This window comes from Lactuca serriola, chromosome 1 (genome assembly GCF_051521515.1).
Source record: "Lactuca serriola cultivar US96UC23 chromosome 1, Lser_US96UC23_V15, whole genome shotgun sequence".
NCBI classification, from domain to species: Eukaryota; Viridiplantae; Streptophyta; class Magnoliopsida; order Asterales; family Asteraceae; genus Lactuca; species Lactuca serriola.
The window spans coordinates 75210627-75225448 of record NC_136408.1 but is presented as its reverse complement, the minus strand read 5'-3'; the positions used below and the strand labels follow the sequence as shown (position 1 = coordinate 75225448).

Here is a 14822-nt window from a genome sequence, read left to right as displayed (position 1 = left end):
CTAAGAACGATTTTTGGCGTTAAGATATGAGTCAATGATCCAAGAGTGTTATGAAATTATGGGATAACACTTGAGTTTAGATTGAATACTTACCAAAAAGTGCAGTAGCAACTCAAGAACACTTGCACAAGGTGGTGGAAAGTAGAGAGAAAGAAGCTTTCTTGAGGTGATATGAGAAGTGTGTATGTTTGAAATGAACAAGTAAATCAAGAAATCCTCCATGGATTTCTTTATATAGAAGGTTGCTAGAGCAACTTGTGAGTTTGTAGTGATGTGTGCATTGGTTTGTGTGATGTGGATAAGGTGGCAAATGAGAGCGTGACACATAGAAGGCAAGTGGGCACAGTTGACCCACTTGTGGGGTAGAATACTCCTCTTATTATAAAATAATGATTTTTAATTAATAATATTTGAAAAATAAATAAAATATGAGTTCTGGGGGTTAAAAATGGTAAAAATATGAATTTGGTGAAAAAATCCAGTCAAAATGGGCTTAGGAAGCGAATGTGGTCGAAAACCGGACAATAGGGACCGAACCTGCGAGGTTCGGCTCTAAGATGATGAGAACCGAGAGAAGGGAAGAAGGAACCGAGAGGGGAGGACAAGGACCGAAGGTGCGAGGGGGAGGGCCGAAGGTCAGGTCTCGGTCTGAAATAGCTGGGGAACCTAAATAGAACGAACCCTCGGTCCATTTCGGCTGAGGCTTTCGGTTCTGATGCATGTTCGGTCCGAGAATGCGAGGTTCGCTTCTGACAGGTTCGCTTCTGACAAGTTCTCTTCTGACAAGTTCGACTCCTAAGAGGTTCGGTTGCTAAGAGGGGTTTCGGTTCCTAAGAGGTTCGGTTCCTAAGAGGGGTTTCGGTTCTATTTAGCTGTTTTTCGATATAACTCACTGTTTCGAGCGGTTTTTGGCCAAGTTAAGGGTCAAGATGACTTTAAAAAGTTGAGAGAGATTTTGAGAGAGATTTGGGAGAGATTTCACATACTTGGAGAGATTTGGGAGAGATTTCACATACTTGGAGACATTTGGGAGAGATTTCACATACTTGGAGATATTTCACATTCTTGGAGAGATTTGTGAGAGATTTCACATACTTGGAGAGATTTGGGAGAGATTTCACATACTAGGAGAGATTTGGGAGAGATTTCACATACTTGGAGAGATTTAGGAGAGATTTAACATACTTAGAGAGATTTGGGAGAGATTTCACATACTTGGAGAGATTTCGGAGACATTTAACCTTATCCATTATTATCGTATAATCTCGTAATGCAAGGTTCGTGAACCCTGTTATGCTTCGTTTATGATTATTTTAAGTCCCCGAAAGGGTCCTTAGTCGTGTTTTGAGGCGTTTAACTCCCATTTTTTTATTTATTATTTTTTTTACATTGATAACACATAGATCCTTCGAGACACTTGAATCCTTGACATACAAATGCACATTTTTATACATATAATAAGTTTTAACATTCAAGTACAAATTAAGTTGATCGATTTTGACTTGTTGGCCTTGACTTGAATTTGACGGTTGTGACACTGTTTGGGATCGATTTTGTATTTACAGTTGCATCTTTCATCAGGTTGTAGCCTTGTATAGGAGATCCCACGGTAAGAATTCCATATATTTTTTTTAAAATTTATGAATGAATTATTAAAGTGGAAGGATTTTGATGCGGACATTAACAATTCATCAAAGTTCAAATATAAAGGTGAAGGGCATTAGTATCCAAAACAGCCAACAAATGAATTTTGCTATTTCCAGATGTAAATCTGTTTGCATCTTGAATTTTGTGGTCTCATCCCTAGAAGATAGTCCAAATGCTGTTGGAATTGACTTTTAAAAATAGGTAAAAATTTGACTTTTAAAACCTGTTGTTAGTAATTGTAAATTCTGGATAGATTCAATGTTCTAATATTTGGGTATTAAACCAAAAATAGCATGCTAATTTTATTTTTAAGACAAAATATAGCTTGTTATTTTCATTTATAAACTAAAAAAACATGTTACTTTCGTTTTAAGAAAAAAATAGTCTGCCAACTTTTACTCTTTAAGCAAAAAATAGAACATCTGTATCTTTGTTGGTAATTTTCTTTCTTTGACTACATATTAGCAAAGGTGTTTTCTTCAATTTGTTGGCACATACAATTATGGAACATCTTCTTTATCCTTGTAAAAGTGATTTCTTCTCTAACCTTATTGTTTTCTGTTAATTTAATTACAGGCGGTTAGTAGTGACATTGATTATAAGATTTTGTTTCGCATCTTAGTGTTGTTTTGTTCAAAAGGTTTATCAAGACAATGGAATGTAAAGGCATCCAACCCGAAAAGTTAACAGGTGAAATAATTCAATTGATCAATACCATATTTCTTCTTGTATGATAATCATACATTCCCTTATTTATAACTTTGCCACAGACTTGCAGGTTCTATCATTTATTATTCTGGAAAATGTCTTCATGGGTTAGGCAGATGGCTAAGTGGGCAGTTTATCTAAATTTTGTCCAGGAAACAGCGAAAGCTCTATAAGTTTGCCTTATTCCTATAATAGCAACATACTTATACTTTTTAACCATAATAGGAACGTACTTTAAAGGTATGAATTTGTAAGAATTTGTATGTATTTTGCTTCTATATGTAAAGAAACATTAGTAGAATGCTATTATTCACAAAGTACCAATGAAAATGCACTTTGTTTACACAAACAAAAAACAAAACCTCTCCTGACCCATGCAAAGCATGGGCCTCTTCCCTAGTTTATTTATTACTTTTATAGTGAAAGCGTTGTATTTATTGGTAATTTGCCTAAAAAGTTTGAATTAATTTCGTTTTTTCCTTTAAAGCCGATGAAACAGCTCTTTCTTTTAAAAACAACCCTCATCTTTTATGTCAAGATATTTTCCTTTATGTTTTCAAAAATTTTGTGCTTAATTGTGTCTATTGATTGCGAGTCAATCATTACTCATAAGTGTAACTGTAACATACATTGCAAGGAAATTCAAAAAAACATCCTTCCTAGTTCGCTTTGTTTTCTGTTTTCTTACAGCGCATTTTAACCTAATTTCTTTTATATTTTAGGCAGCTGGATTTTGCATATGCATATGACTATTATTTTTCTAATAAATAAATGTTTTTTTTTTGTCATTTTTCACATTCTCATTCAATTTGTCAAATTTTATTTTGTGGTTATTTTGATATTTTTTCCACATGTTATTTTATGAGTTTTCTAATTTATAAAATTTTACATAATTTTTTAATGTAATAATTGCAATAAATATAGCAATAAATGGATATTAATTTCATTAATAAACATGCATTTTAATTTCAAAATTCCAAAATTAAAGCTCATTAATTTTTTTCTTTATTTAAATTATTTGTTTAAATTTAAAACTAGGTGTAAGACCCATGTATTACACTGTTTACCTAAAAATAAATAAATTTAAAGGTGTAAATATTTAAAAACTTTTGATTTATAAGAAAATAAAAAATAATGAATTATTAAAATTGAGTTTTTTATCTTTTAATTTAAATAAATAAACAAAATAAACTAATGAGCTTTAATTTGGAAATTTTAAAATAAGAAGGTAAGTCCGTTAATGAAATTGATATTCATTTATTACTAAATTCATTCTAATTATTACATTAAAGTATCATGTGGAATTAATTAAATTAGAAAAACCCATAAAATGATATGTGGAAAGGAAACTAATTCAAAATAACTAAAAAATGACATTTGGTAAATTGCATAAGAGTGTGACATGAGGCAAAAAAAACATTCATTTATTAGAATAGATTTAAAAAAATATTTACATTATAATAATTCATTATTTTTCTTAGTTTTTTATAAATTCAAAGTTTTTAAATATTTTAACATTTATATTTAACTTTTTTATTAAATTAACTCATGTAAATACATGGGTCTCACAACTATTTTTTTCATTATACTATTAGATTTGTTATAAGAATAACATCTGATTATAATCGATCTACTAATTTCATTTACGACTTCTCTAGTGAGAGATATTTCATATGTTTTATTGCTTTATACCTATTACTAGGTTTAAGACACATGTATTATATAGATTAATTAAAAAAATTAAATATAAATGTCTAAATATTTAAGACTTTGGATTTATAAAAAATAAGAAAAATAATGAATTATTAAAACTGATTTTGTTTTCTTTTAAATTTAAATAAATAAACAAAATAAACTAATAAACTTTAATTTGAGAATTTTGAAATATGAAGGTCGAAATTGATATTTATTTATTACTATATTTATTATAATTATTATATTAAATTATTATTGAAATTTATTGAATAAAAAACTCATAAAATAACATATGGAAAAGAAATTAATTCAAAATAATCACAAAATAATATTTGACAAAATTGAATGAAAATATATATGTACTAAAAAACACCGTCATTTGTTATAATAGACATCCTGGATTGGTTCATAATTTTCAATAACCCACACTGCTATCCTACGTGGCAACTATTTCAAATCGATATGTTTTGGTTTTAATTATTTATTTCAATAGATAGAATTATTTCCTAGACAAGAGAATATGTTACCTTTTCGTTTGGATAAAGCAAAATCCAAGTTGAAATGAATAAAATTGTAGCGGGACCCTTTTTGAATTATTGTTCCTTTGTCATATACTAAAGTTCTAGAACTTTTATTAGAAATGAATTTCTTTTTATAATGGTTTTCCGTTAACAAACTCAAAAGAGGTTAATTAAATCAATACGACTAACATCATCCCTAATAAACAATCACAAGGTTACGTCTTTGAAAGATCAAAATAATAACATTTTATTATTTTACGTATTATTCATAGAGGCTACGTGAATGATTATTCTTTTCTTTTTTTTATGTTTCTTTTCTTTGTTTAGATATTTATTATTTATTGTGCAAACTTCCTTTTGGATAAGACTGTACAATTCGACATAAGGAAGCACATGTGGGACCATTTATATACATACAACCGACAACTATACAAGTTTTAAGAAGTTGTAATATATATATATATATATATATATATATATATATATATATATATATATATATATATATATATATAGAGAGAGAGAGAGAGAGAGAGAGAGAGAGAGAGAGAGGTTCAAATGTTTTTAGCAACTATTGTGTGTATGAATGTACCAATATATGAAATTAAAAAAAATTAATCATTAAATAAATCATTTAAGGGTATTATAGTAATCTTTGCATAGTTAATTATGGTAGATCAACAACAATTTCTTATATCACACAAGAAGCAAAGATAAATATAGAACATTAGCCTAAATCGATTTCACCGCTTCACACCACCCCTGTAGATCGATTTCACCATTTCTCTCTGTATTCTCTATTTGTTCCATATTTAAGGCCTAATTCGATTTACAAAACGAATGATATGTGTATGGCTGTTACAATTGTAGAAAGAAAAGAGAGAGAAGGAATGCAGAGATTGAATATGGAACAAATAGACTAACTGTTCAATTGTATTTATCGACCCTTTTCATCTGTCATCATCATCATCATCATCCTGTGTTGCCGCTTCTCCTTTTCCTTCTCCATCGTCAGGAAATCAGTTTTAAAACCCTATCAGTAAGACCAACCCCTTCACCAGTTTGTCATCGTTAATCAAGGAACCCCTACCCCTTTTAATGTTTGTTGCTCTGAATTTGAAAGACACCTGCATTTGTGTTTGATAGCCGCAAGAAAAAAATCAACAACCTTTTCCAATTATTCGAACCAATTACCAGGTGAGTATGGTGTGTGATTTATGATTTTTGAATATTTAATTGATTTTTAATTGGTTCGACTAACTGTTCTTGTGTATTTTATGTTTTTGCTAATCAATTCTTAAATTTCTTCATTCATTATTAATTTAATTGACTTGCTAATCTGATCTTGTTTTTAATTTAATTGACTTGGTTTTTTAGATTTTTGGGTTGTAAACAAGATTTCGTTTCGTTTGATAGGAATTGGTGGCTTATTCAGGTGCAAGACAATTGAGGAGTACAATATTGCTGCTTCTGTAAGCATCAACACTTTTCCCTTTTTTCCCCTTTCCCCTTTCTGTAAATCTAATTGTCTATTTCATGATTGTTTTTATATGTGATTAATTTAGATGAATTCGATTAGTATGTCAGTGTATTTGGCTGTACTTTATCTTATTGCATGTAAGGTGTTTGTGAAAATGTCTAAAAAAGAACTTGATATAATATATACAATTTGTTTGATCGGTGGGTTTGGATGTGCATTATCTCATGATTGATTTTAGGTGAATTTGATTAGTGTGTTAGTGTGTTTGGTTGTACTTTATCTTATTACATGTTAGGTGTATTCTAGCATAATGTATTCTGCTACTTGTATTTCACTTGACAAGATCTGATGTGTATATACATGCTTGTATGTGTTCAATAGGTCTTTGATGGACATAACCAAAGAACAAAACAATAAACAATAGAATGAGAAACACAATATTCTTTTAGAATGAGGTTAGTAACACTCATCAATTTGATGCCTATTATTCTGAAAAAAATTAGATTTCAATCTCCTTATTTGTCAAGATAGAAAAAGTAATAACATTTTGTGATGTATTTTTTGTCATATAGAAGAAAATAATATGATTTAAGTGTATTCTGTGATGTATTCTGTCAGAATGTATTTAAGAATGTTTGTTGACAAGTATATTTGCTTAACTGGTAATAATGAGTAATGCATGCTATTCTTTTAGAATGCCTTCAAGAACGAATCAAATATTGATCATACCAGAGAAAGACTTGGAATGAAGTTAAAAAAGCCAGTATTGTGGCGATTAAAACTATAACTTGCAGAATGTATTCTATGTATTTTGTTAGAATGTATTTTATGTATTCTGCCAAAATGTATTATATGGATTCTATCATATTATACGTATTCTGCCATAATATATAAATTGAGAGAAATTGCAAGTAACATGTTTTTAACCGTTCTTCGTTTTCTTGTATTTGTGATAGGAATGGTTGGAATAACGAGTTGAAGACATGATAGGAATAACTGGAAGAATGAATAAAAGATTGATCACACTCACAATTTAAGAATGTTGTTATTTTTTAAATAATTTTATTCATTTTTGTTGATATTTTTTTAGAATATGTATAATTATATTAAAATGTATAAGACTATTAGTCTGTTAGAATATGTAAGAATTTGAATTTAAGTTTGAATGTATGAGAATATATTAGAATGTTATTCTTCAACCAGGGATTCAAGAATTATGCTATTCTTCAATAATATTCTAATAGAATAAAATTCTGAAAGAACATCATTCTAACAAAAAAAAAAAAACATTCTGACGGAATAAAATTGGTTATGTTTACAAATTACATTAGAATTAAAATTGAATGAATATAAAAAATCCAGATTTTTAAAATTAAGAGAATTAATTATCCCTAAATATCCGAAAATTTTCTTTTTTAAATATAATTAATTGTCTAAAATACCTTTATGCTGAAATTTGTGTGATAATATGGTACATGTTATCCCATTGTAATATCATAGACTCTTAGATCATGACCATTGATTATATTCCATCTGATGGTCCAGATCCATGCATTCCGGTACACAATAGATGTAAGAAACAAAATAACCTAGCCCTATATATATATATATATATATATATATATATATATATATATATATATATATATGTGTGTGTGTGTGTGTGTGTGTGTGTGAGTGTGTGTGGCGGTATATAAACATCGAATATAATAATACAAACTATGAGTTATAAATAATTTGAGTTTGAAATGAAAAAAAACATTAAAAAACAAAAACAAAACTGCAAATATGGTCATTATGGTATGCATTTTTTCTAAGGTTTAGTCTAAACCTCGATTTTTTGGTTTTATGGTCTTTTTAGCATAGTTTTGTTGCATATTTAGTTCATTCGAATATTGAAATGAATGTTATGTCCATCTTGTATTTATTTTCCATTTTTTTTAAAAAGATTTAATACTTATTAAATAATTTTTATAATTAAAAATAAAAGGATCTCTCTCTCTCTCTCTCACAAAGGGAAAAAAACACCTCATCTTCTTCTCTGAAACTTCAACCCTCCGATTACAATCTGGCGAAAAAGTCTCTACCCTTCCTTTAATTCCCTTCTCACCAGAAAATACAATCGTCATAAAACACCCATACACTCTCACCCCATCCACCCGCTTGACCCTCAACATCACCTGTTGTACCCCGCCCATCACCCAAACTAGACTAAGTAGTATCTCCGATGAACACCAACTACACCATCACCCATGCTCTGTTCGTCTCTATTTTCTTCTTCTTTCATCTTTCAGATCGGGGAAAATACCATTTTCAAATGGTGGATTCAGATTTGAGAAGAAACTTATTACAGAAAATGATTTTGTGGGAGACGATGGTAAACTGATGCCCACTTTCACTACTGATCAACAGAAAACAAGAAAGGGAAGGGGTAAGGCAGATCAGCGACTTTCGGGGGTGTTTTGATGTGTTTTCGACAGGCAAAGGTGGAGGTGGACAACCTCTCTCTAGGGAGTCTCTATGTGGGTTTATTCCTTTTTTCCGATAATAGCAACCTAGAGGAAACAAAGTATCAGCAACAACAGGTAGCCAGGGGGTGCTTGGGTGTTGTTCCGATCGACTGAAAATAGAAGAAGAAGAGGTTGTTGCCTTTTGTTGTTCATCGAAAAAACAACACACCTCAAGTGTGTTCTTGGCAGAAAAACGGAGAAGAAGGGGAGAGTGGAGGAGCAATGATCTAGGGGTGTTTTGGAGGTATTACTCTAGAGGAGGAGTTGATGCCTCCTCTTTGGCCAAAAAAGCTACCTCACATAGAGGCTTCCTCCATAGACAATACGATATATATATATATATATATATATATATATATATATATATATATACACACACACACACACACACACAAAGAGAGAGAGAGAGAGGATATGTGGGCCTTCTTTTATATTTTTAGTTATTAAATTATTAAAACAAAAGTTAAAAATGTTAGAATAAAAATAAAATGGTATAATAGTCATTTTAATTTTCGGAGGGACCAAAACCACATACAAACTTGGTCAAAAGGACCATGAAACCAAAAAAGGTAAGGTTTGTACTAAACCTTAGGAAAAATGCATACCACAAGAACCATTTTTGCAGTTTTGTCATGAAAAAATCATAAAAGAATCCAATCTATTATTTTTACATAAAATTATTTTATATTTTGATCATGTCTAAATTAATCATTCTATGTCATGATTCCATTCCATAGTTACATGTTTAAAATTGAGTTGATTTCAATCCATTAAAGTTATAGAATTACTTACACTTTAAATCATGTCATAATTCTTTCACTATTCCTTTTAGTTACTTCATATGATTCATTTGAAATCTTAAACCTTATTTGTTTCAAAATCTCTTCAAATAATTTCAATTATAAATCACCATTGGACTCACTAATCCAAATCATAACTTCAATGGATGTTATGGAATTATAACTAAAATGTGTATTGGAATCCATAACTATATTACTCGATCTAGATTAGATATAAATGCTTCTAGAACTCAATGTATAATTCAGTAAACCTAAGTACAAGTCATTCATAAGATTCAGATTCAAATCACCTAATTTCATTCTCTAGAAATGTAATCACCTATTCCAATGGTGACATGATAACACATTGGTGATTCCTTTCACTACATTAGCATCAAGACATACACATAGTTAATATATACACATGGTTAAGATAATTCAATAAACCTATGTACAAGTCATTCATAAGATTTTGATTCAAATCACCTAATTTAATTCTCTAGAAATGTAATCACCCATTCCAATGGTGAGCTAATAACACGTTGATGATTCCTTTCAATACATTAGCATTGAGGCATACACATAGCTAAGATCAAATGATTAAATTTGAATTCCTCTTCGATAGTTAGGGTTTAATGACCCAATTAATCTAATCAATTAAAAAATCAATAGAGTGGAGATTGGAGTTTAGATTCATGGTCTAATGCTTAGATTGAGTTAGAATTCTGATTTCGATGACTAATTTCATACTAATTTCATATTTGGATTGAGCTCCAAACCCTAAATCGATCTAGATGTTGAGATGAAGAAGATTTATACCTTAAGATGTTTTAGTGATGAAAATATAGCTTTAAGTCCCCTTAAAATACTTTGAATTAACTTCAAGCTCCCTAGATCTTAAACAAATCGTCATATGAGTCTCCCTCCCTCCTATCTGGATTGATGACTGATTAGTGTGGATAGTGAAACTAGTTATTCTTATATTTTGGATGTTTTGACAATTAAATCCCCCATGCTAATTCTTTCATTTAAGTGGCATGTTAATCTAATGTCTTTGTCAACACTCTCATATTTAAACTAACCTCGTTTCTATTAAATTCTTATAATTTTGGTCCCTAAGTCATGTTAATACCAATTGACACAAGTTTAGCTACTTTGACATTTTAGTCCCTTATTACTTTTTTCATAATTATGGTCAAAATACATTATCAAAAATAAATTCTTTTTTAACTAACCATTTGTTTAATTACCTTTTTACTCTAAATTTTGTTTCTTTAATTGTTTTCTAAATAATTTTAAATTTTACCAAAACTAGAAAGCATTACAATACAATATGTACCTTAGAAAACATGTGTATTGGGTAATTGTTTTAGATATTTAAATCGTGTATATGGAAATCCAAACACTTACAAAGTACTTATATTAATAGACCATTGTATGTGTTGTATACACCCGAGAATACATGTGTGGTTTGCATGAACATCGTTGTAGGAAGCCCATATGGATATAGGAACATATGGGCAACCCTAAAGTAACCTATTCTACTTAGGGATGGAAATTGAAATTGAGAGTTAGGGGAAAAACTTGAACACAAAAAAGAACTTGTGTAACACCCGGTTTTCTGGTATGATTTTTATGCTTTAATATTGTGGAATTTTGGTGGCCACAACGTGTTGAGGAGGATCACCACGACGTGGCAAGACATTTTTTGGTCACGATAATTTTAAGTCGCCACGACATGCCGATATCCCGGGCTCAAGCCCTAATCATACAGGCTTAAGGCCCTATTTAAAGGATGTGATGGCTAGGGTTTCGTCAACCCTCAGCCTTCATCCCCTCCAAGTGCTTAGATCCAAACCCTAATATACTATCCACCATTTTAAGCCTCTTTGTGGTGTTCTTGGTCTTGTAAAGGAAGAAAAAGTGTTATAGAGAAAAAGTATCCGCAAGCTAACTTCATTTCAGTCTCCTTGATCTCTTTGTGGACCTTTGTAAGTCTACAAGCTCATATCTTGTAATGCTCTGTCCCGAATTGTTTCCTATTTGGGGTGGAGAGCAACGATCAGGTATTATTAGGCTTAAGACCTTTGAGAAATGAAATCTGGACCCATTTGGATATGGGTGGTGTAATTTAGATGATCCGGGTGTTCAGTTTGTATTTTGGAGTCAAGGGGTATTTTTGGTAAAGTGTCAGCACGGGCTTTTATGGAAATTGGACTTTTGTTCAGGAAATTTTAAGGCAAGTATAAGTTGATAAAAGTGTAGAGCTTCTCGTTATATTATCATGGATATAAGGATCGTCGAAATCGGGTTTATAATAAAGAAGTTATGGCCTTCAGATGAATTTAGGGTTTAAGGATAACCCTAGTACGCAGGGCGTACATAGGGAGTACGCAGGGTATACTAGTGCGAGGCTGAGTATGTGGGGTGTACACCGGAGTATGCTGAGCATACTAAGCAGACTTGGTCATGGATGCGAGGCCTCGTACGTTGGGCATACGGGGGATACACTTGGCGTACGAGAAGTTTAAGAACCCTAGTTTAAGTGTATTGCACCCTATATAAAGACCTTAAGTCCCTAGGGCTGGCCTCTTTAATAGCCTCCGTGCTTTCTAAACCCTAAAATCGACCTTTTAGCCCCCATTTTTGTGTTTTTGAGTTCTTGAAAGGAAGTTGGTGTTTGTTTTGCTCATTTTGAAGAGATTGAAGAAGTAGAAGGTTCATAGCTTGGTGGGAAACCTAGAGATCCAGAATCATCACTCATCTTGCAAGTCTTTTGAGGTATCAAGTTCATACCTTCGATTTTGAATGCTTAGATCTCTTTATGTCTTGATTTTCTTGCTTTTGGGTCCCTTTTTGGGTTGGTTGATGAGTTAAGACGTTGAAGGGCTTACTCTATTAGATCTGAGTTTGTTATGAGGTTATTAAGGATAAAGGTGCTAGCTTTATGAGGTTTATGGTTACATGCATGCGTTAAGTCACTCAATAAGTCCTTTTGTTAGCTTTAAGAGCTTCATTTGGCCATGCATGAATGTAAAGTTATCAACTTTACGTGATTATCCAGCTCAAGGAAGTCAGATCTACCTTTTGGGACAATGTCTTAACGAATTAAGGAGTAAAAATGAAATTTGGTTGAATGGGTGAGTACGCTGGGCATACAAGCTTGTGTACAAGCCCTAATGCGTGTACGCTTAGCGTACAACTGAGTTTGCCCCACATACTCAGCAGGATTAGACTTCAGTGTTTGGGTCATCTTTTGGTCTTAGTAGGGGTGTTCGTTTGGATGGATCGGTTTGATCCAATCCAATCAAGTGAATCCAAATTGATTTCGGTTTTCAAAAATAAATCGAAATAGTCCAAACTAAATTCAAATCCAATCTGATTTGATCCAATTACAATTTGGTTGGATCGGTTTTTATAATGCGGTTTTAAAAACTAAAACATTTTAAAACGACATATAATTATAATATTACCGAATTTTACACAAGAAGCAAAAACTAATTATTTAGTTACGATTTGAAATATATAAACAACTATTAAGAAGGTATATTATATTCTAATATTTCATAGATAAAACACTTTGAGAGAAAATTCATATTAATATTTTTTATTATGTGAAACTTTTTGAACCTATTTCAAAAAATAAATTACAAAATTAATAAATAATTATAGATATATATTAAAAATAAATAAATAATAAATTGTTATTTGGTTTTTTGGACTATTCGGTTATTATTTTATGTAACGCCTGTGTTTCCGGGCTTGCCATTTTTAGCAATGTAATAGTCTAGGTTAACCTTTGTAACCCGTTTTGAAATAATAAGAGTGTATTATTTGAGTATTATGTGTTTTGTGCTTAATTGCTTAATTATGTGGTTTGATTAATTAAGAATAAAAATAAGCGTCAAAATTTAAGTGTAAAATAAACTTGATATCTTTGGGTAATGTTGTAGTAGTTGAAATGAGGTTTCCGAATATATATAGAACGCCCAAATCTGACTTCGTATGAGGAAGTTATGATTTATCGAAGTTTCAGCTTAGCGATATGCAGCCCGAAATACTCGATTTGAGATTGAACGGTTTTTAGCCGAAGCAATCTAAACGAGGATCGAAGGTCTCGTTGTTGGTATCGAAGCGCTAAAAAGTTAGGCGAGAACGGACGTCAAACGAAGAAGTTATGAATTTATAACGAAGTTTTTCTGTCACGGCCTATTAAAAATAAATAATAAAAATAAATTTAAAATTAGCCGACGGAGTCTAAACAAAAGTTGTAGAGCGTAGTCTCACCTACGCGTGGATATAAAGAACGTCGAAAACGGAGTTCGTATGAAGAAGATATGAATTTCCGAAGTTTATTAAATATTTTGTATTTAATTTTAAATGGAAAATCCGGTATTATCCGAAGGGGAGTCACCGGGCATATCCGAAGTACGCCCCGCGTACAGCGAAGCATGACACGCCTCGTACTCGAGTTCTTCGGATGACGCATGCAGTGACGAATTCGGAAGCGTACGCCCCGCGTACGCCTGTACGCCCGGCGTACTCCGAGGCTCCAGCCTCCTATAAATAGGATGCGAGGGCAGCCGGTTCTTTTGTTCATTTTTTTCTCTTCTCTCTCCCGTTTTGCATCGATTTGCGTGCCAGAAATACCCCGAAGCCCCGGTATTATTCTCGAGCCCCGAAGCAAGTCCCGAGATCCCGAAGATCCCGAGAAGTGCGGTTCCCGAGCCGAAGCTCTGCCCGCGAGAAGTTCGATTTTTGTAGAGATCTTCCAGATCTGCTGAGGATTACTACTTCTGCAAGTCGTAGTGCTGTTCGACCATCTTCTGATCAAGTGAGTGTATACTACCTTTCATAAACTTGATAATAATACAAGTATGGTTCGAGTGTATTAAGTATATTGTTGTTTATATGTGTGAGTGCGTAGTTACTTTCTTCTAACGCATGATTATGAAGTATTTTATACAAAATACGTGTTATGTGTTTAATTTTGTTGTTATGTGTGTGAATGTATATTCACTCTCTTCTGTCTCATAAATCTGAATTGCTTCTATGAAATACGTGTTACGTGGGTGTGCCTCATCTGTTATGTGGAATATGTATTGAATGAAAATGATATATAGGTTTTAAACTATGTATGAAAATATATATTTTTATCTACTAATATGTTGGGTAGAACATGGGTAGATAGTTGGTGTGTAATAAACAGATGAGAGGCCTCGATGTTGTTGTTGTTGTTGTTGTTGATTTAGTTATTCAGCGGAGTATGGATAACGACCACAGACTCTTTCTAGACAGTCTTGTGGAACGCTAGCAGGTTCATAACCTGTAGGTGTTGTGAACGATGTGTTCACCGGTGTACTCTATCCCCCTCATGGTTGCCTTTAGGATATCTATTGTTGAGGAAACCCCTTAGCAGTGATGTCCGTCCCGATGAAAATCCTAGATTAGGTCTCTTGAGATAGATGTTGTTTTAGGGACG

At 32.0% G+C, this 14822-nt stretch overlaps 1 long non-coding RNA gene across 1 annotated transcript; it reads left to right on the top strand.

Annotated features, from left to right (window-relative positions):
• Positions 1-5331: 5331 nt before the first annotated feature.
• Positions 5332-7075, top strand: LOC145069479 (uncharacterized). Its single transcript, XR_013689521.1, has 3 exons — positions 5332-5768; positions 5988-6043; positions 7008-7075. It is a non-coding gene; the product is annotated as an uncharacterized LOC145069479 (long non-coding RNA).
• The last annotated feature ends 7747 nt before the right edge of the window (positions 7076-14822 follow it).